The 21,124-nt window shown below is 44.4% G+C and overlaps 1 protein-coding gene across 9 annotated transcripts in view; it reads right to left on the reverse strand.

Moving 5' to 3' along the window:
* The window catches only part of PEAK1 (pseudopodium enriched atypical kinase 1), a 293,334-nt gene that overhangs the window by 251,027 nt on the left and 21,183 nt on the right, over positions 1 to 21,124 (reverse strand). The gene's annotated exons all lie outside the window — the stretch shown is intronic.

A 21,124-nucleotide genomic window follows, 5' to 3' on the forward strand; every position in this document is an offset into this window, starting at 1 on the left:
CATACTGAAGGCTGTGTAGCCTTTGATGTTCATCAGTAAGTGCTTTCTCTCCACTTCAGCAATGGAAGGTTGTGTCACCTGCATACTGCAGGTTGTTCATGAGTTTTCCTCCAACCCCAATGTCACCTCCTCCTCCTGCACTTAGTCCAACTTCTTGAATTAAGTGCTCAGCATACGGAGGGACTAAGATTCAATCTTGACAGACATCTTCCTGATTTTAAGACACACAGCGTTCCCCTGTTTTGTTCAATTGTCCAGGAGTCTATGTAAAGGATTTATATGAACACAATTAAGCATTCCAGAATGCTTCTCAATGTTGTTTGAAATTTGGTATGAGGCACAAAATTAAATGCCCTTGCACCGTCAATATTAACACAGGCAAACATCTTTCTGGTACTCCCTGCTTTGGGTCAAGATTCATCTGATCAGCAATGATTATCATTCCACATCTTATTCTGAGAATTTCTGGCAGTTCCCTGACAGTGTACTAATACATCATTTTTGAAGGATCCTAAACAAAACTTGACTGAAGCCAGGGTGCTCAGGGTGTGCTATTAATGACAGTTTGATAATTTCTACACTCTTTGGGATCATTTTCTTTGGAATGGGCACAAACAAAGATCACTTCTTGGCCAAGTAGCTGTTTTCCAAATTTCTTGGCACAGGCAAGTGGGCAGACAGTTGTTGTAATATCTCAATTGACATTCCATCAATTCCTGGAATCATGTTTGTTTTGGTTTTTTACCAATCCCTTCAGTGAAGCTTGGACTTTTTTCTTCAATACCACTGGGTCTTAATTTTATGTTAACCTCCTGAAGTGGTTGAGCATTGACCAATTCCTTCCCACCTCTTTTGATGCTTCATGTGTCCTTACATTGTTTTAACCAGAGAATCCTCCAGTACTGCAACCCATGGCTTAAACAATGCTAAACATGTTTGTGATGGGTTTATTGTGCCAACCTGGCCAACAGGAACATGTGGGATGCAGTTTGATTGGAGGGCAAAGAGATAAAGGGCTCTGCAAGGCCCGCCCACCTCCCTCTCTCTCTCTGGTGATTGGAGTGTGCTGGAGCAAGCTGCTGCGATAGCTAGTTCTCTGCTTCAACCTGTGAGCTACACACTTGTGTGGACCAGGCCAACCAATAGCTCGTGTTACAGCATGCAGCTCCTTCAAGACCTGCTTTGCCATGCTGCCGATTAGTACACGGCTTGAGCCTGAAGCTGGTGGATTCCATCGCCTTGCATTCCTTGCATTTGACATCCCATCCTGGCCTGCTTCGCTAAACTCCCGAGCTATTGACTGTTGGAGACACACCCTGATGCTTGTTGCCTGTGGACAGACTCTGCTTGCCTGGCCCCAAGGAGGACTCTGCTGTCTGCTTCCTTGACCTTGGACACACCGCCCCAAACCCCCACCCCACCCCCTGCAGTGGAAAGACTTCCCGCATATTAACTGTTCCATGTAAGTGAGTTGAACTGAACCCTCTGGATTGTTGCGGACTAATAAGCTGTTACATACACTCCTTTTCACTGTATAAGTGTGTGTTGTTATATGTATACATATATACATGTAATATATGTAAAATCTGCCTAACCGTGTGCTTCCCTTTGGGTTTTCTAACTCCAGGTCCCCGAACATTTTATTGTAATACTTCACTTTGTCTTCTCAAACTGTACTTCGAAATGTTTTGTTCAGTTCCTGCACGGCATCCTTTCTTATCTACTCTACATTAAGGAGCAAGTTTCAGAGTCTCACTTCTATCCACTTGGGTCTTTCTTATTACCTTTTGCTTTCTTTCTTTACGTCTTAGATGTGACCACGGAACTCATCTGGTGTGCAGTCGTTAGTGCTGAAAGCATCGCTCCCGTGGCTGCTTACTTTTCTTTTGTTTTAACCTGGACCTGCATATGAGCAATTGGTCTGTTGGCCCCTGGCTTTGTTCTGAGCAATGATATTGCGCTTCCTCATGGCCTCTTCCCACAGATAGCTGTTTGATTCCTGTGTATTTCATCTGGAGAAGTACACATGTATAAGATTCGTAGTGAGGTTTAATGACAAAGATGTATTTTGTGTACCATTGTTTCTGTTCAAAGATTTCCAAGCGGAAAAAAATCAAAAATGTCTATGGGGGGGTGGGTGGGGGTTAAAACAAATGCCATTTTACAGTCTTAGGAATAGAAAAATGAGGTTACGTTTCACATTGTTTCCTTGTAAAAGTTATTTTTAAATTCTCAAGTGAGAAGTACTAAACCCCAGATTAAAATGTCGTATACACACATATTTAATACATAGCTGGTAAATGACAAGAGTTATGGCAGAGCTCTGGCTGTTACCTCCACTGCCACTGTTGGCAACTTTCACTGTCCAAAGTTCCTCATGCAGGCTCAGCTAGGGAATCATTTTTCCTACTCCGTCCAGAAACTTCCCAAGGCCACTGCTGTAAGGAAGGCTATCTGAGGCTGGGCCCTGCCAGATGGCCACACACACACTCAAGCACACTGTCTGAACACTAGTCACAGAAAGCCCAGAGACTTTCACGACACATCTGTAAATGGAGGGAGGCAACAGTCATACAGGTTTATCTGGTGACAGACACCCTCTCGGCAGGAGGTCAATGCCCAGTGAGTAGTTAACAGCACCGAGATGTCCCAATGGGCAGGGCTTAGAGCAGCACACGGGAAAGAGGAAAGCCCCTGGGTCTCAGAGCTGTCATAACCACCACAGTGGCCCTACCGCTGGTTTCCCATGTGAAATCAAAACTGGACACACAGAAACTGTTGGACTGATCGATACATGCTTTGCTATGCAAGAGCAAAATAAGTGAACTTTTAAAAGCAACAAAACCTGGTGTGGAGGTACTATTATCATGCCCAAGGAGCCCTGGTGGTGCTGCTGTCTACATACTGGACTGCTAACTGCAAGGTCAGCTATTCAAACCCACCAGCCACTCCCAGAGAGAAAGATGAGGCTGTCTGCTCCCCTAAAGACGTGCGGTCTCAGAAATGCTACATCAGGTCACTCTGCATCAGAAAGGACTTGAAGGCAGTGTGTTGGATCAGTCTGCACCTATCAGTTGATGTGGCAGCACTCGGCTTCTTTAAAGCCTATGGGGGCGTTACAGTCTGTCCTGGAGGGTCACGAGGAGGCAGCAGCAACTCAAAGGAAAGGGTGTGTTTGCTTGTTGGCTTAATCCTCATGCCCAAGGGGTCACACAACTTGCAAGAGGCAGAGCCAGATACGGCCCTATACACCGAAGCTCCAACACTCCTCCTCTTTTCCTCCCCATGTTCTCAGAAACCATCGCATTCTAATTCTCCTGCTAAAACGCTGTGGGCAGCATAAAGCTAACGAGGCTGTGGTCATGAGTTCAAGATCTATGTAGGTTACTTCACTTCAACTGGAGGGAGGGAAAGCCGATCTAAAGGCACAGAACATTCCGAGCCCCCCAGCAGGGAGACTCAGTAGAACAGAACAGGCCGCAAAACAGACACCCAGCGAGGGAACTGCTCACGAAGGGGCTTGGTGGCGGCACAGAACTAGAGCCTCACAGAACTGGAGAGTCCACAGGCCACCCAACCCTCACGCCCCTAATATCACAGAGTGGAAACGGAAGCTAGGAGAGAACCGGGGCTTCCCCTGCGTGCCAACGCAAGTTCACCATCGTGTCAGAAAGACCCTGTGTGTGCACACCATGGGGTGTGGATTTCTACAGAACTGCAAAGTCAGCGCCTCATTCATGCAATACCCCGACGGAAAAGGCACATACTCAACAGACTGCTTGGTGCACAAGAGAAGCCTACTGCCAATCACCAGATGGGGAGAGAACTTCCAACACAAGAGTAAATTCAGTCCTGCGGAGAGAGTGGAGGTTTTCTACTCTCATTAAGACTTCCAGTCTTGGAAGCCCACCGAGGCTGTTCCACTGACTCCATGGCAGTGAGCTTGACTTTCGGAGTGTGAGATGAACGAAATGAGGAGGTATTAATCAGTGCTTGTTCAAATAAACCTTGTGCTCCTCCAAACGGCTTCTATGTTCTCCACACAGAGTAAGTCTCCAACAGAAAGTATTTCCCCCCTTCTACCTATCCCCGTAAGAAAAATTGCCAGTAAGGCCTGATTACGTTCCTGATCAACTTTTCTACCAAAGCATTTCTCTCTTTGAATTAAAACAAGTCATACATTATAAAATTCTTTCTTCCTGAGAAACGAAACAAGACAAACAACAACAAAAACCACACACACAAGCACACCTTTAAACTAGTTATCAGATGCTGTGCCATTCTCGCGAGATTGGATTTCCTTTGCCGAGGTGTAAATTAATGAGTTTTCTCCCACAATAATTCAGCAGGGTAGGAACTCCCTCTTTGTAGGTTATAAATATTTGCCCTCCACATATCTTTACCTTTGTTTAAGGCAAAACAGATGGATTTGATGTGGAAAGCCAAAACAATCACATAAGGAAAGTCATTTTATTACCTGTTAACAGCTGATGTTGTCCACAGCTCTTAATCTAACTCAGGCAAATGTGTATGCTCTCCTCGTGAACGGAACTGAAGCATACGCCTCCACTAGGAAGCTAGCGCTCCAGTGACGTCTTCTAGCAGGAAAACTAAAATATGCCCCCCAAAAAGAAGAAAAAACAAGCGGTACCTCCTAGAAAAGTATCTTTGAAAAATACTTAAGGAGATTTAAAGAAATTCTCAAAGTGGAAACACACACACACACAGACAGCAATTATCTTTTCCTCGACAGCCTTACAACTAGACCGAAGAAAACATCATACTAAAGGGGAAAAGATTCAAATGGCCAAGGATTCCATTCCGACTCACTACCAACACTGATAAAAACAGCAGTTAGGATAACCAATGATGAAGCACATTGGCTTCATTCCGACTCACTACTTAGGCTATCCAACGATGCAGTACATTGGGCAAACATGCTGCAAAAGACCTCTTCTCAGAGCGTTTAAACGCAGAGATGTCACTGAAGAAGAAGAAGGTGTGCCTGAGCCAACCTGTGGTCTTTTCCATCTCCTCAAGGATTCAGGAAAGCTGGGCAGTGAAGAAGGAAGACCAAAGAATTGATGTCTTTGGATTACAGTATCATCAAAGAATACAGAATATCCCCTGGCCTGCCAGAAGTGGTGGACAACCAGAGTGCTGGGTAGAGGACAGTGAGATTTTGTTCTCAAGGACTTTGGACACGCCGTTATTGCTGTGGTACAGAGTGTGACACAGCTCTGTGGTCCACAGAGCTGAAGCCAATTAGATGGCGTCTAACTACTGCAGCCCCACCCCAATCTGCTAACAACTGCTAGACCCACCCCAATCCACTAGCAACTGAAGAAACAGGAACAAACCGCACATTCTAAAAGACGTATTAAAAAGAAAAAGGAAGTTGTAGCAGGCTTGGCTACATACAAGGGTAAGGAAGTCAATAAATCAAAAGTGACCTCTCCATTTTTGTTATCTTCTCTACATGATGGGCTCCCTGATATGCTTGACTGTAGAGGCCAGCCAGGTAATGAGGAGGCTTTACGTTGCTGAGATGAAGGGTAGCAAGTGAATATGTTTGGTATGCAGTAAGGGTGTGCGGCTGGAACGTGGGTAAACTGTGACCATGCAGACTCGGAGCCTCTTGCAAAGGTTTCAGGCATGAAAATATTATCTTACCAACGTGGGCTTAAGTACAATCTGAAGTCTCAGAGTGGTAGACGCAATGTGCTAACGTGAATCTAATGAAATTCCTATCCGAACCCTGGCTGTATCACAAACACCTCCTCAGATAGCTGTCCTAGTTATTCAGTGTTTACCTCCTTGTTCCCTGCTCAAACGTTCCAAATAAAAAGAGAAGGTTCGCATGGGGAGCTCCTTCTGGAGAGATACACTGCTATGGCAACAAACTCCAAAATGCTTATCCAAAGCTCCTCTCCCTGCAGCAAAGAATACGTGCAATTAGCCTTCCCTGAGCCATGTCTACTTTAAACCCCCACTTATCCCATCTTTCTTTAACACTTCACGTTGATCTTTTGTTTCGGCTAAACACAGGAAACATCTCTATTTCTGCATTTCCCTTTCCAAAGATAACATTATCTTCAGCCTCTCTTCTTGAGATGTCTCAAATCTGAAGTGTGAGTCTCCCAGTGAAAACCTCACACTGCTCTCCCCTCTCATCCTTCACCGGACAGGACAAGTGCCTTCTAGGAATTGCTTCAATACAAAGAGCCTTGGATTTTGTTTGTTTTTTAATCAGTTTCCACCTTATCATTTATAGTTGATCCACAATGATCAATTTAGCCTTCTTTCTGCCTATTTACTTTCTTTTACTGTCTCAGTTAGCCATACTACTTATATGCTTTTTATAATTTTTTTACCCAAATTTTGGAATTCAGCTTTCTGGTCTTAAGAAAAAGGGGAAAAGCTTTGGAGTTAACTGACCTCGGAAGGGGCTTCAAAAGTTCATGGAAAAATTCTATTTCCTTTTAATTCCATTTTTCCAAGAAGAATGTGAAGGCCCCTCGTATGTCCCCTTAAATGTGTAATCTTGGGTAAATTGTATAACTGTTCTGAGCCTCCGTTTTCTCATCTGTAAAATGACTGCTGAATTTTAATCCTCACACCCTCTAAGTGAATACCTAGACCCCATTTGACAAACGAAAACCTTGAAACTGGACGCAGCTAGGGTTCAAACCCAGGTAACCATGGCGGTTTTCAAATATCCAATAGAAGCACATGGTGTGCAGAAGGCTGTGGGTGACAGTGGAAACCCAAAATCCATCTCCAAGGTCCACACATGGATTAAGCCTCCAGTGGATTCCCTCTGATCACAGTTAAGGGATATGAACAGACCTGTTAGCAGACAGAAAGTATTCTGTCTATAAGTGACTTTACACAGTGAGGGCAACCGGTCATATTTTACCATTTGATCTTCCTTTTGACCCACTTGAAAGCTGTTTCAGTTTTGTTTTGTTTTGTTAAGTGAATGGGAAATACATGTGGATTAATCCCCTTTGACCATGGACCAAGAATGGGAATAGCTTTGCTAGCATGCAGAACGCGCTACAAATACAGTGAGGCCACAATTCAGCACCCTATCATTGCATCTCCCTTGTAATCCATTTAAATTTGCTCTAGTTTCTAATATATCTGCTTTCTTTTAAATTGAGGGTTTTTTTTATCTGTTTTACTTTGTTATTGTTAGTTTTGTTGTTTAGTTTTTTAGTGTTTTCCTGGATGGGAAATCCAAGATTGGCAAATCTACATAGTAACTGGATTCATGGTTCAAGGGTATATAGCAGGAGAGGTTGGGAGAGCTAATAACAGTCTGGGTTCTTTAGAGAAACAATCCAGAGACACTCATGTATAAAAGAGAGTTTTATATAAAGGTTAAGTGCATCAAGAAGACAACCCAACCCAGTGCTGCCCAAGCCCACAAGTCCAACATTAACCCTTATGTCCAACATCAATCCACAAAGTCCTCCTCCATCTCACAAAACACACACAATGATGCCGACTGCAGGAGGAAAGCTGAATCAGAGAATGTGTAAACATCTCAGCGCTGGCAGGGGTCTCCACACGGGGGCTCCAGCACCCAGAGCTGCATCGGGGTAGGTCCATGAGACTTCTCCTTGGGAATATCTTGCAGGAAGTGAGCCTTGCCAGCTGAAGCAGAAAGCTAGTTAAAGCAGATGGCACCCTGGTCCGACCTTCAGAAAGCAAGAGACCCAAGAACTAGAAAGGCGAGGCTCACTGAGCCCTTCAATTAACCCACGTGTTTAGCGGCCAGGTCGGCACAATAAACTTTAACTCAGTAACAATGAGTGCAAGAATGGAGAAAATATGCTAAACCTTCTGTGGTGACGACTGTACAACTCTTGATGTGACTGAACTATTAGATTGTATCATATGTGAATGATATGCCAATTAAACTGTTGAAAACCTGTATATAGCAGCTATGTTTCTCATATTAAAGCATAGGCTCCCAAACTTATTTGGCCTGCTGCTCCCATTTCAGGAAAAAAATGACTCAGCACCCCAGTGGCAATTAAAATGTTTTGCATTATAGCCCATAATCCAGGATACGATGTAGGCATCCGCTTTTGCAGGCCCACCCCTACCCCACTGGTGTCATTCCCATGTCCCAGCAAGCCTCTACCGTCTCCAAAGTAGTAGATTCTTGCCAGCAAGAGGAAGACTATAGTACATTTCAGCAGGAAGCTGTTCTATTAACAGTCAGTCTTGTCTTTCTCCAAGCAGAATAGGGTGAGTGCAAATCAGCAGGCAGTTTTTTTTTTAAATTTTATTTTAACAATTTATTGGGGCTCATACAATTCTTTTCACAGTTCATACATATACATACATCAATTGTATAAAGCACATCTGTACAGTCTTTGCCCTAATCATTTTTTTCTCTTTTCTTCTTTTACATTTTATTAGGGACTCATACAACTCTTACCACAATCCATACATATACATACATCAATTGTATAAAGCACATCCATACATTCCCTGCCCCAATCATTCTCAAGGCATTTGCTCTCCACTTAAGCCCCTTGCATCAGGTCCTCTTTCCCCCCCCCCTCCCTCGCCATTCCCCCCTCCCTCATATGCCCTTGGTAATTTATACATCGTTATTTTGTCATATCTTGCCCTATCCGGAGTCTCCCTTCCCCCCTTCTCTGCTGTCCCTCTCCCAAGGAAGAGGTCACATGTGGATCCTTGTAATCAGTTCCCCTTTCTAACCCACTCACCCTCCACTCTCCCAGCATCGTCCCTCACACCCTTGGTCCTGAAGGTATCATCCACCCTGGATTCCCTGTACCTCCAACCCTCATATGCACCAGTGTACAGCCTCTGTCCTATCCAGCCCTGCAAGGTAGAATTCGGATCATGGTAGTTGGGGGGAGGAAGCATCCAGGATCTGGGGGAAAGCTGTGTTCTTCATCGATACTACCTCACACCCTAATTAACCCATCTCCTCTCCTAAACCCCTCTATGAGGGGATCTCCATTGGTCGACACTTGGGCCTTGGGTCTCCACTCTGCACTTCCCCCTTCATTTAATATGATATATATATACATATATACACATACATATATACATATACACATATATACACTTACATACACACACTTATATCTTTTTTTTTTTGCATGATGCCTTATACCTGGTCCCTTGGGCACCTCGTGATCGCACTGGCCGGTGTGCTTCTTCCATGTGGGCTTATTTGCTTCTGAGCTAGATGGCCGCTTGTTCACCTTCAAGCCTTTAAGACCCCAGACACTATCTCTTTTGATAGCCGGGCACCATCAGCTTTCTTCACCACATTTGCTTATGCACCCATTTGTCTTCAGCGATCCTATCATGGAGGTGTGCAGTCAATGATATGATTTTTTGTTCTTTGATGCCTGGTAACTGATCCCTTTGGGACCACTCGATCACACAGGCTGGTGTGTTCTTCCATGTGGACTTTGTTGCTTCTGAGCTAGATGGCCGCTTGTTTATCTTCAAGCCTTTAAGACCCCAGTCACTATCTCTTTTGATAGCCGGGCACCATCAGTTTTCTTCACCACATTTACTTGTTCACCCACTTTGACTCCAGCCGTTGTGTCGGGAGAGTGAGTATCATAGAGTTCCAATTTAATAAAAGAAGGTATTCATGCATTGAGGGAGTGTTTGAGTAGAGGCCCAAGGTCCTTCCGCCACCTTAATACTTGACCTATAAATATAGACACATAGATCTATTTCCCCATCCTCCTATATATATTTGCATGTACGTCTTTGTCTAGACCTCCATGAATGCCCTTTGACTCCTAGCTCTTTCCTCCATCTCCCTTGACTTTTCTCCCAGCAGGCAGTTTTTATCCGTCTCTCACTGCTGAATTGGAACATGGCACGATGAACATGATGATGGTGGTGGTGATGATACATCAATTAACCTTACAACTACATTTGAAACCCAGCGCACACTAGACACGATGCTAAGCATTTTGTATTTATTATCAATCCTCCCAACAACCCTATAAGGTGGAGATACTTGCATCCTATTTGACAAATGAAGAAAAAACCCGAAGCTTGGCACAGCTGGGATTCAGGCAAGAGTGAAGATTTCAAACATCTAATGAAATAGCAACAAGTTATGGATGCGCTGACAGGAAGACACCTAGTATTACGGCAGTCAGAGCTATCTGGGTGTGTGTGGGGGGGACGCACAGGGGAAACTTCCCTTAACTGTGTGAGCCAAAGCAAGAGGGAGGTAGAAGAAGAAAGGGTTACATCCCAGAGTAGCAATTTTGGAATTTTCAAATATTAGATAGCATGACACTGTCAAATTGAGCATGGCCCGCTTTGGGGATAATTAGAGTTCTCCAGAGCAAAGGTTTGCTGCCTGCTTTCCACCTGACACGCAATGATGGATGAAGGTATTAGAAGCTGATGCTACGCACCATCAGCCGATCAACACAAGTCCACAGGCTCAGCCAGGCCCGCGAGAAACTCCCAGAACGTCAACTGCACCTCTTCCACGGGGAAGCCTCCGTGTTTTAAAATGCAAGTGAGTAAAACAGGCAAGAATTCTCTTTATACCAAGTAAGGGAACATCCCTATTTAGTAAAAACAAAAAACCAAACCTGTGTAGTATGTGTTCCAGGTGTGTTCTAAGAAGCCCTTTCCCTCTATCGACCCTCAGACAACACACTGGGGTAGGTGACTGTTTTATTCCCATTTCACAGCTGAGAAAACTGACACACCAACAAAGCAGTTTGTGGATGATCACCCAGAAGGGAAAGGGCACTGCCAGGATTTCAGCAAGGATCTGGCTGCGGACCCCCAGCTCTTAAGCACTTAAATGTGAGAAGAACCCCCCTCTCATCTTTCCTTGGGGCATGACATAATAGACAGGTGCCCTGGGGGATTCTAGGAACTTCTCCCAGGATGCCCCCGCCAAAAAGACACTTTTGCCTCTGCAAGATAAGCCTGGAGGCTCTCTCTGTGGGTGAGCATTCATTACCATCCCGTGACCAGGATGCGAAGGTCACAGCAACCAGGTATCCCAATCCTACAGACGCAGAAAACATTAACTGGTGTCTCTCTCTCTCTCTCTCCCCCTCCCCTCTGTGTGTGTGTGTGTGTGTGTGTGTGTCTCCCTGGGTAAACTGAGCAATTAACTGTTTTGTACGCTGTTCTGTATAGGGAGGTCGGGATGAGTGGATCTATAAAGCCAGCAACTGGATTCATAATTGCTGGGGAGCAAGAGAGGGGGCGGGTGGAGGGAAAGGGAGGGGCGTCAAGAGCAATGGGTACAAGAAAGAAGAAAATGTTCCAAAGTTGACTGTGGTGCCGACTGCATATTGTTTCTCAATATGATTACATTCCTGAATTACAAGATCACAGTATCTCAATGAAACGACTTAAAAATAAAACAATCTCCTTACTGACCCCACAAAATGATACTGGTTACAAGGCTTCCCCATGTCATTCGGCTCTTTATGACCCAACACAGCCCCATAGAGAATAGAAACAATGTTATTTATGCCTGCTATTGGCCAGACAGTCTTCTACGTGTGAAGGTAGGATTGACTCAGTGGTAGAATTCCCAGCTCCCATGCAGAAGATCTGGGTGATTCCTGGCCAGTGCACTTCACGTGTAACGTTAGGTCAGAAGAGGTACAGGTGTTGCTGAAATGCTGAAGAGAGCTTCCAGACGGCAACAATTAGGAAAGCTCTGGAGACCTACCTCTAAAAATCAGCCAGTGAAACACTACAGGTCGCAGCAGCCCAACCCTATTGCGTATGTAGCTGCTGTGTGCTGGAGGTCAACTAGGTGGCAGTTAATTCTACATGATGGAATAGTAACAGATTTCTACATGACGGAATACACATGCAGCCACCCACAAGTGGTCCTATATACATGGGGCTCACATCCTAACTGTATCAGTCTGGATACATTAGAGAAACAAATCCACAGAAACTCATGTATAAGAGTTTTAGATAAAGGGTAAGTGCGCATCAAGAAAACATCCCAACCCAGTGCTGCCCAAGCCCACAAGTCCAACATTAACCCATATGTCCAACACCAATCCACAAAGTCCTCCTCCATCTCACAAAACACACACTATGGTGCTGACTGCAGGAGGAAAGCCGAGTCAGTGAACGTTTGAGCATCTCAGCGCTGGCAGGGGTCTCCACACGGCTGCTCCAGCACCCAGGGCTGCATCAGGGTAGGTCCATGTGGCTTCTCCTCGGGGATGTCTTGCAGGAAGCGAGCCTTGCCACCTAAAGCAGAAAATGGCCAAGGCAGCTTCACCCTGGTCTGACCATCAAAAAGCAAGAGACCTGAGAACTAGAAAGGCGAGGCTCACTGAGCCCTTTATCTCTCCGCCCTTCAATTAACCCACATGTGTTTGTCGACCAGGTTAGCACAATAAACTCACTCACTCACTAACAGAACAAAAATATTGTTCATCTAAATAAAGGCCGGCTCCAAGAACGTGAGGAAAGAGCACTGGCAACCAGCTAAACTCGGTGCAAAAGATGTGAGGGGACCTCTACTCTAAATGCCACACATGAAGAAATCTTTTCCACAACCTGAGACACGGGGCCAAACTGCACTGCTGCCAAAGTGGCTGCCAACTGGAAATGCAATGCAGTGTGGTTGCATGGCACTGCTTCGGGCTCAGGGAAAGACGCAGTGCCCGCCTGGGACTCACCAATGAGAGAAGTGGAAAAGACAACACTGACCTCTCTGGACTGCCACTCCCACCCCCGCCCCCCAAAACAAGATACCCCTAGCAGAGAATCCTCACGTCCACTAGCTCCTTAAACACCGTGACTAGTGTTCAATCAATTCAAGGGGCAAGGAAGACAACAACGCAACACAGATGACGAGAGTCAGTTTTGCAGTAACAAGTGGAAACTGTTGAAGTGGGGGATGTTTCACAGTCCTTTACTCTGATGGAGCGGCCACAGATGGAGTGAATGAGAGGAGGAGACCTCTCACTGGGGCACACCCTCCGTCAAGCTCGCTCGCTCGCTCGTTCTCTCTCTCTCTCTCTCTCTCTCTCTCTCTCTCTCTCTCACACACACACACACACACACACACACACACACACACACACACACTACACACTTCTTACTCACTGCTATCGAGTCGATGCCTACTCAGAGTAACCCCTCCCTCCCATGGGTTTCCAAGACTGTGACTGCTTAAGGGAGTAGAAAGCCCCCTTTTGCTCCCGTGGAGTGGCTGGTGGTTTCAAAACTGCTGACCATTTGCATGGCAGCCCCAAGCATAACCACTACGCCAACAGGGCTCTCTGACTATAGCGAGGCCCCTTTGGGGTCAAACAACCCTTTCACAGGGGTCACCCGAATCATAACAGTAGCAAGATAGCAGTTATGAAGTAGCAAGGAAAATAATGTTATGGTTTTATGATTGGGGGGGGGGGGTCACCACCACATGAGGAACTGTATTAAAGGGTTGCGGCGTGAGGAAGGTTGAGAACCACTGCCTTCAAGAGTTCTCAAAAGCAAACAAATCAAATAAAGCCAGGCATCATAAAGCAATAGAAATACTTTAAATTCCTGGCCCACAGAACCGCTCCATCTCAGAATGGCCCGATGGATACCCAAGGGAAGAATCATCGCTCTTCATCCAGCTGCACTTGCCACGTACCCAGACATTCCCTCGCGGCACACTCTCCCGTTCCCCTTTGGGCGCGGAGGAGGAAGGTCAGAGAGCTTAGTCATGTTTGTACCCACAACATATAGCATTGGGCTTGTCATAAAGTAGGTATTCAGAGAAATGTTTTCTAAGCAGTATTAAGAACAAGTTCAAAACAGAAATAAAAAAATACAGGAATCACTTGTAGAGATGCCCTAAAATACTACTCACCAGAGTTGTTCATTTTAAATGATTTAAGTAATTTAGACAACAGCTTGAATAATGCTGAGCCATCTGAAAAGAGAGACACTAACGAGAGAGAGCAAACTCACATTTCTGGTAATTTATCCAAGACCAAACCTGCAAAGAATCAGGGATAGATTAATGCCAACGTTGTACCAGGCAATCTTTGTAGCCTTGACTGATAGGTTAAGGTTATTTTCGATACATGGATCAGAGACTAGCATGCTTCCCATACAGGTATTTAAACTCCCTTCATTTATATAGAGTCCCGGTGGTGTAATCGTTAAGCACTGAGCTGCCACTGGAAACCTACTGTGAGTCAGCATTGACTCAATGGCAGTGAGTGAGCCATTCTTCATTCATGTTCCTGCAACACAAGGCAGGAGAATCAACTACTGAACAGGAAACACAGGACTCCCACCCTCTTGGGTGATTTTTCTTTCTGGTCGTCGTCGCTCAACAAAGTTTACATCATCAAGTGCAAGCTGCTTTCAACTACACTTCCCCAGTGCCAATAAAAGGGGTTCATCCTTGTTGTTTAAACAAAATGCAAGTGACCAATCAGTAACACAAGCAGCTACAGTCACATTAAGTCCAGAAGCAGGACGGCACAACCAACCACAGCGAAGGCATTCTGAACAGAAGCTGAAATAACCCAACTCTAGGTTGACTCATAGTTGCTTCTTCCCACATAATTCTGATACAGAACTTAATGTTTCTGCCTACTTAGGAAACAGACTGGAAGAGACCAAATGGCCCTTTTCATTTGCAGAGTCAAACAAGCCAGCTAAAATGGTGTAAAATGCATCAATCACAGCAGCACTGCTTTTATTTATTATAGAATAATGCTACAAAACCCAGAGGGGCACCTACTATACACTAAGGGGCGTTGGTTAATATTAATGCATTGATAAAGGTTTCTCAAGTGTACTAATAGCACAACAATGAAAAATATTAATGATAGCAGAGACTAAGCGCCAGGAGCCCCGGTCGCGCTGTGGCTTAGGCATTGGGCTGCCAGGCACGACGTTGGCAGTTCAACCCACCAGCTGCTCCGTGAGAGAAAGATGAGGCTGTCTGCTCCCATGAAGATATACAGTCTCAGACACCACGTGGGAGTGACTGAGTCAGAACTGGCTGGCTGTCAGTGGGGTTGCGCAGGGGAGAGAGGGCAGATGGGAACTCTCTGTGCCTTCTGCACAATTTGTCCATAAACTTTAAACTGCTCAAAAATTACAAAAGGGATTCAAAGAGCATGGGGAAATGGAGTGAAGAGATAATGGAATTTTACCAGCAGGAACTGTCTGAAGTCCCTTCATAAGGTCTAAACACAATTTAAAAATAAAATGACTTGACCTTAAATAAATGACGAGAGTTTTATATTATGGAATACTAGGTACCAGCTAGACAATGAGGCAGAACTAACTACATGTAATAACGCAGAAAGACATGCTCCACATTGGGAGGGGGGGGCGGATGTTGAACAATGTTTGCTGGGCATCAAAGGACAGACACAAAATGAAACCACACAGGCAGAATAAATGGGCTGGAAAGGCACCAAGCTGATAGCAGTGATGACCACTGGGATATAAAAAGACACTGCATGAAGGAGGAGTTTATCTTCAGTTCCTATCTACTGCAATATTGTTTGGATCCTTCTGAAATAGTATTCGTACCCAATGGTTAAGTGGAAAATTTTTAAAGAATTGATTTCTAAAATGGGATAAGCAACCAAGGCATAAATATTCCAAGCTTTAAGAAATAAACCATCAACCTGGAAGACTCAGAGTAACTGACAGAATTTAGATCCAACAAAATACTTAAAGATGCTAAATGGCATACAGCAGGAAATTCTAGTTTTAAAAAGCACACATAAAGGATGAGGAACACCGGATGCTTTCAACATGGGTATCGTGAGTCATTGGAACTACGCTGCATGCTATGGGACAATGCTCTCCTAAACACTTTGTAACTAACTTATAATTAATGTGTTCTCCAGATTAGCAGTGCCTATCATATCTTCAAACTGCAACCTTCCAGCTTCAAAGTAATCACCTCATAAAGAAGCCACTCTTTCTTCTGCCCTGGAGAAGAGTTTTGCTGTACACACGGCTCCCTTCCTTCCAGAGGTCAAGATGCTGGCAACGCAAGCAGTAGTTCAACTTCAGTACCAAGCCTGAAGAATCCACAGGCTTCTTGCTCTCGGTATTTTCCCAGAAGTGATATCCCAGGACCAGAAACTGAAATATCACCATGACAGGCAATCCACAATAGTCACAGATACATCTGTTAAGGATGTGAAATGCACGAAAATTCAAGTTCCTTTTCCTCGCGTTCTTACAAAATCTCAACACAAAAACAATTAACTCCTGGCTTAACGAAACTCCCAAATTAGCTATGAATGAATGCATCTTTTTATTTTCCACAGAGTCTTCATCTGAACTTCATCAGACAATTACATGAAAGAGCCACAAAGTAATGCAGAGCACACTGTCCACGATGGCCTAAACAAGGCTAAGTCAAGAAGTACTGTTGTAAATTCACAAATATATAAAGTGGGAAACTGTTGGTTCTCAACATATCCTCCATCTAGGCCTAAACACTTCTGAAGGCAATGTTTCCAAACCTTCCCCAAAGAATTCTGTACTCTGATTCACCCCAAAAGCAGTCTTTGAAGCCTCGAGGTTCAAGTCTCATTCTTTCGAAATGTTGAGTTTGGGGAATAAAAGGTAGTCAGGTGATCAGGGCTGTAAAGCAGAGGGGTTCAGGCTTCCCAAGGAAATTCTGAAAGCCAGCCCTTGCTGCTCTCGAGCAATCAGCAGGTGCGCTGTCATAATGGGAACAAGTCCTCGGTGCGACTGTCCAGGGCTTTTTCTCATCAATGCACTTTTGAATTTTCTCAAAATTGCTTCCCAGTACGTCCAGTAAATGGTAGCCCTGTGTCAAGATATTTCCTTTGGAATCTCAAAAAGCAGCTGCCATAACCTCTCGCGTTTGGTAGAACGGACCCAGCAGATCCTCTAAGACAGCGGTTCTCAACCTTGCTCGTGCCGCAACCCTTGCATACAGCTCCTCATGTGGTGGGGACCCTCCAACCATCACATGATTTTTGTTGCTACCTCATCACACTGTCATTTTCCTGCTGTTATGAATCGGGTGATCCTGGTGAAAGGGTCGTTCGACCCCAAAGGGTCACGACCCACAGGTTGAGAACCGCTGCTCTAAGAAAACACTGCTGTGACTGGATCTCTTCTTGAAAGCACCCTAACAGGACGAAGGCAAGAGAGAAAGTGGCTGGAGCCATTCCCTGATGGCAGAGACTGTTCACACGTGCCTGGTTTTGAAGACAGCCACGCATGTATGAATTGGAACCCTAATAGCAATCGGAGCGAATTCCAAAAAGTTCAGGGGGAAATGGAATTAAAATAGCACTGGATAATAGCAGCCATCTAAGGGAGGTGGCAAAGAAGTACACGTGGAAGAAGCACACCAGCCTCTATGATCCAAAGGTTGTAAATAATATAATCCAGATCCAAAGGAGGGAGTGGTATCAGAAGGTAAATTGTGAACACCTGGTTGGCAGAAGGCTTTGGATGACAGCGGAAGCCCAAAGTCCATGAGCAGGGTCCCCACATGACTTTTGCCTCCGGTGAATCCCCTCTGGCCATGGTTGAGGGATGTACACAGCCCTGTTGTCAGAAAGTGATGTAGAGACATTACTTACAGTAGACATAACTAGGTTAAAATGGAACATCTTATTTGACACTGCCCCTTTTGACAAATTTTAAACGCTGTATTTGGGGGGTTTTTTGTTAGTGTGTGTTTATAGGGAAAAGGAAAATATATGTGAATTGGGTCTCGGGTGTGAACAAGCTTGCTCTCATGCAGAGTGCACTGGGAAGTAGATTATGGCACATGTAACCAGGTTAAAATTTAACACCTTATCATTTGAGCTCTCTTTTGACCTATTTAAAAGTTGTTCTAGTTTTTAATATTTTCTGTTTTCCATTGAGGCTTTCCTTTATTATATTTTGTTACTGTTGTCGAGCTTTTTTGCCGCTTTTGTTTTGTTTGATATTGGAAATCCAGGATGGGTGAGTTTATAGAGGCAGTACTGAATCGATGGTTTCTTGGGGGTCGGGCAGGGAGGTTGGGGGATAATGGAGAGCTAGTAACAAGGAGTACAAGAAAGAAGAAAATGTTGTAAAAGTGACTGTAAAAGTGGTGATTGTACAACTCTTCAATCAATTATAAGATATGTGGATTATGTCCCAATAAAACTGTTTTAAAAAAGGATAATGAAATTTTCCCATGAATTTCTTAAGTCCTCTTGTATTTTTTTACTTATCCAGTTTTACTTTCCAGAGGCTTTTTTGCTGGTTTTGACTGGAGAATTTCAGAAGCTAGTATTTATATAGAATTAGATTACAAGTTGTTGTAAGGTAAACATCTTGCTTTCACCAATTATTATTAATAATTCTTACGCTAAGAATGAAGCATGGGAAGTAAGCAGCACAATTAGACAAAGGACAAGATTTCAATCCTCTTTCCTTTGTGCCTGAACAAAATACTGACCCTTAAAATTCAGAAGTTTGAAGCAAGCAGCTTCTTAGTAACAGAATTGCTAAACATGCCAATCTAGTGGGAGATGGCGGGGCGGGGTCCCACAAGACAAGGGAAGAAATTCCAAGAAACACCAACTCCCCTCTCCTCTGTCTTTAGCTGTGGGCAATCAAGTTCACTCACCACAGGTTATTCGTCTCTCTCTCAGTCATGCGGTCATTGTACCCTGTCACTGCATAAGGCTCTTACAGGACAATGTGCTATAGTTCCTCAGACTAACAATTTTACTATTTACTGTCACCTGAAGAAAAAGGGGGAAATATATTTTAATAGTGGTTGTCACCCAATATTCAAATAAACTCAAAGGGTTTGGGTGGGGGTGGAAGTGAGGGAGCAACTGAAAGCTGTGCCAACCACTCCCAGCAGGTATCATTTGGTTAATGGTGTCCTAGGACTAACATCAAACAACTTCCTTAAGTTCCTCTTTGACTCGCAGGAAATTGTTTGGCAAACTGTGACGCTATTTTACATGCGGCTTCTTTACCTCATCAGGGTGGATCAGAGTGAACTGCCTTATCAAAAAACATAATCTAGAAAATAAAAACCATAACCTAAGAAATTAAGAGTATTTGAACTTTCAATTGCTATAGATGACTCAGTGAGTGGGCAGTGCCAGAAATTCACACTGCTGCTAAAAAAGCTACTGTTTTCATGAAGATCACTTTGAAATACTGTTCTGTGTGGACATTCTTTTCTCTTGCAATATGATTTTGTTTTCTGCAATGCTAAGCGTTGATGAAGTGCTACCGCCATTGCTCAATGGCCATCCATTGTCAATATTCAACCACTTCCAGCTACAGCGTGTGACCAAGGATCAGTGCTACTAAAGAAAGAAGTCCAAGATGCACAGAAGGTCTCAACAAGCAAAAAATGTATCACCTGAGATACTTCACCAAACACTGGAAGCACTCACTGATCTTGTCAAGAAATATGGAAAACAGCAGTCTGCCCAACAGACTAGAAGAGGTGCCTATTCTAAAGAAAAGCGAGCAAGTAGAATGCAGAAACTGTCTAACAGCATCAGGATCACATGCAAGTCAATTATGAAGACCATTCAACAACCGGTGCATTAGTGCTGGTGCATAAAGTACGGCCAGAAATCCAAGCTGGATTCCGAAGAGGCTGTGGAATACGAAATGACACTGCTCGTGCCACGTGGATCTCAGCTGAAAGCAAAGAATATCAGAAAGGTGGTTGGTTGTGTCGTATTGACCACACAAAGGCTTTCATAACATATATATGAAGAACACTGTGAAGAACAGGACTTGCAGAACACTTGGTTTGTGCTTTTGTAAATCTGTACACAGACTAAGAGGTCGTCATCGGAACAGAACAAGGAGATACTGCATGGTTTAAAGTCAGAAAGGTGTGTATTAGGGTTGGATCCTCTCACCATAATCATTCCATCTGTATGCTGCGCAAATCATCTGGGAAGGTGTCTATGTGAAGAAGGCTTTGATCAGGAAAAGCTCTTCATGTTACATGCGGTGATACAGCCTTGCTTGCTGAACACGTATGTAGCATGCTTCAAGCTCTTACTGATGACATCAGCGAACGACAGCCTCAGTATGAATTCTACCTCATCATAAAGAAAACACAAATTCTCACTTGACCAGTATGTAACATAGTACTAAATGGAGAAAATACTGACATGGTCACGGGTTTCATTTTACTGGAAGCCACAATTAATGTTCATGGAAGCAGCGGTCAAGAAATGTGCAATAGGCCTCTTCCCCTTCGACCCCCTCGCCCCCCATACAACAAACCTCTTAAGTGTTAGAAAGCAAAGATGTCACTTTAGAACAAAGGTGTGTCTGACCTAAGTCATGATATTTCACACGGCATCATTTTCATTCAAAGACGGTGCGGTGAAATTTCTTAACATGGCTCTTCTATCCATGTCTCTAAAACTCTCACCAAATGACTGTGTGGGGCTATGCAAATAGGGTGTGTGAAATATTAATAGAGGGGACTGCTCAGTTTGGGGTTGCCATTCTTCTGTATGAGTCATCTCAGGAGACAGAGAATGTCCAGGACCATCTAGGGCAGAGAGTCACCAGTGGAGCCCATTTGAAATCTCTGCCTGAGGCGGAGGAGGCAACAAAAGGCATGTCACACTGAGACCAGAGACTAAGGCAAGATAATGAGACAAAGCAGTGTTGTTCAGACTTGAGGTAGGGCTCCTGGCCCATGGAGGTAGAGGTCAAGGGACAGCAAGTCTGAGGAGCCTGAGGCCCACAAAGGCTCAGATGCTGGCCGAGGAAAGGCACTGCTCGGGCCCTAAAACTGTATCTGTGTTTTCCGAAACTGACCTGTGCTAAGTTGTTAATTGCCCTAATAACCCCCTGGGGGTAGTTATATAATTTCATGTCAACATGAAGAGATACGAAAGTGTTAAGGGTGGAGTCCAGCCTGTCCATCAGGTCACAGCCTGATGGTACCTCCTTGTGGGCATGGCCTTCTTATAAGAAGGGCCCCTGGGAATCTACACACTCTGCACCCCCCAACCTGATATTCTGCATCATTGCTTGTGACTGTGTGAAATCTCACGAGGTGCTTATGGACTACTATCGGACTTACGGACCTGAGTGGGAGTGG

This window comes from Tenrec ecaudatus, chromosome 17 (genome assembly GCF_050624435.1).
Source record: "Tenrec ecaudatus isolate mTenEca1 chromosome 17, mTenEca1.hap1, whole genome shotgun sequence".
Lineage (NCBI taxonomy): Eukaryota > Metazoa > Chordata > Mammalia > Afrosoricida > Tenrecidae > Tenrec > Tenrec ecaudatus.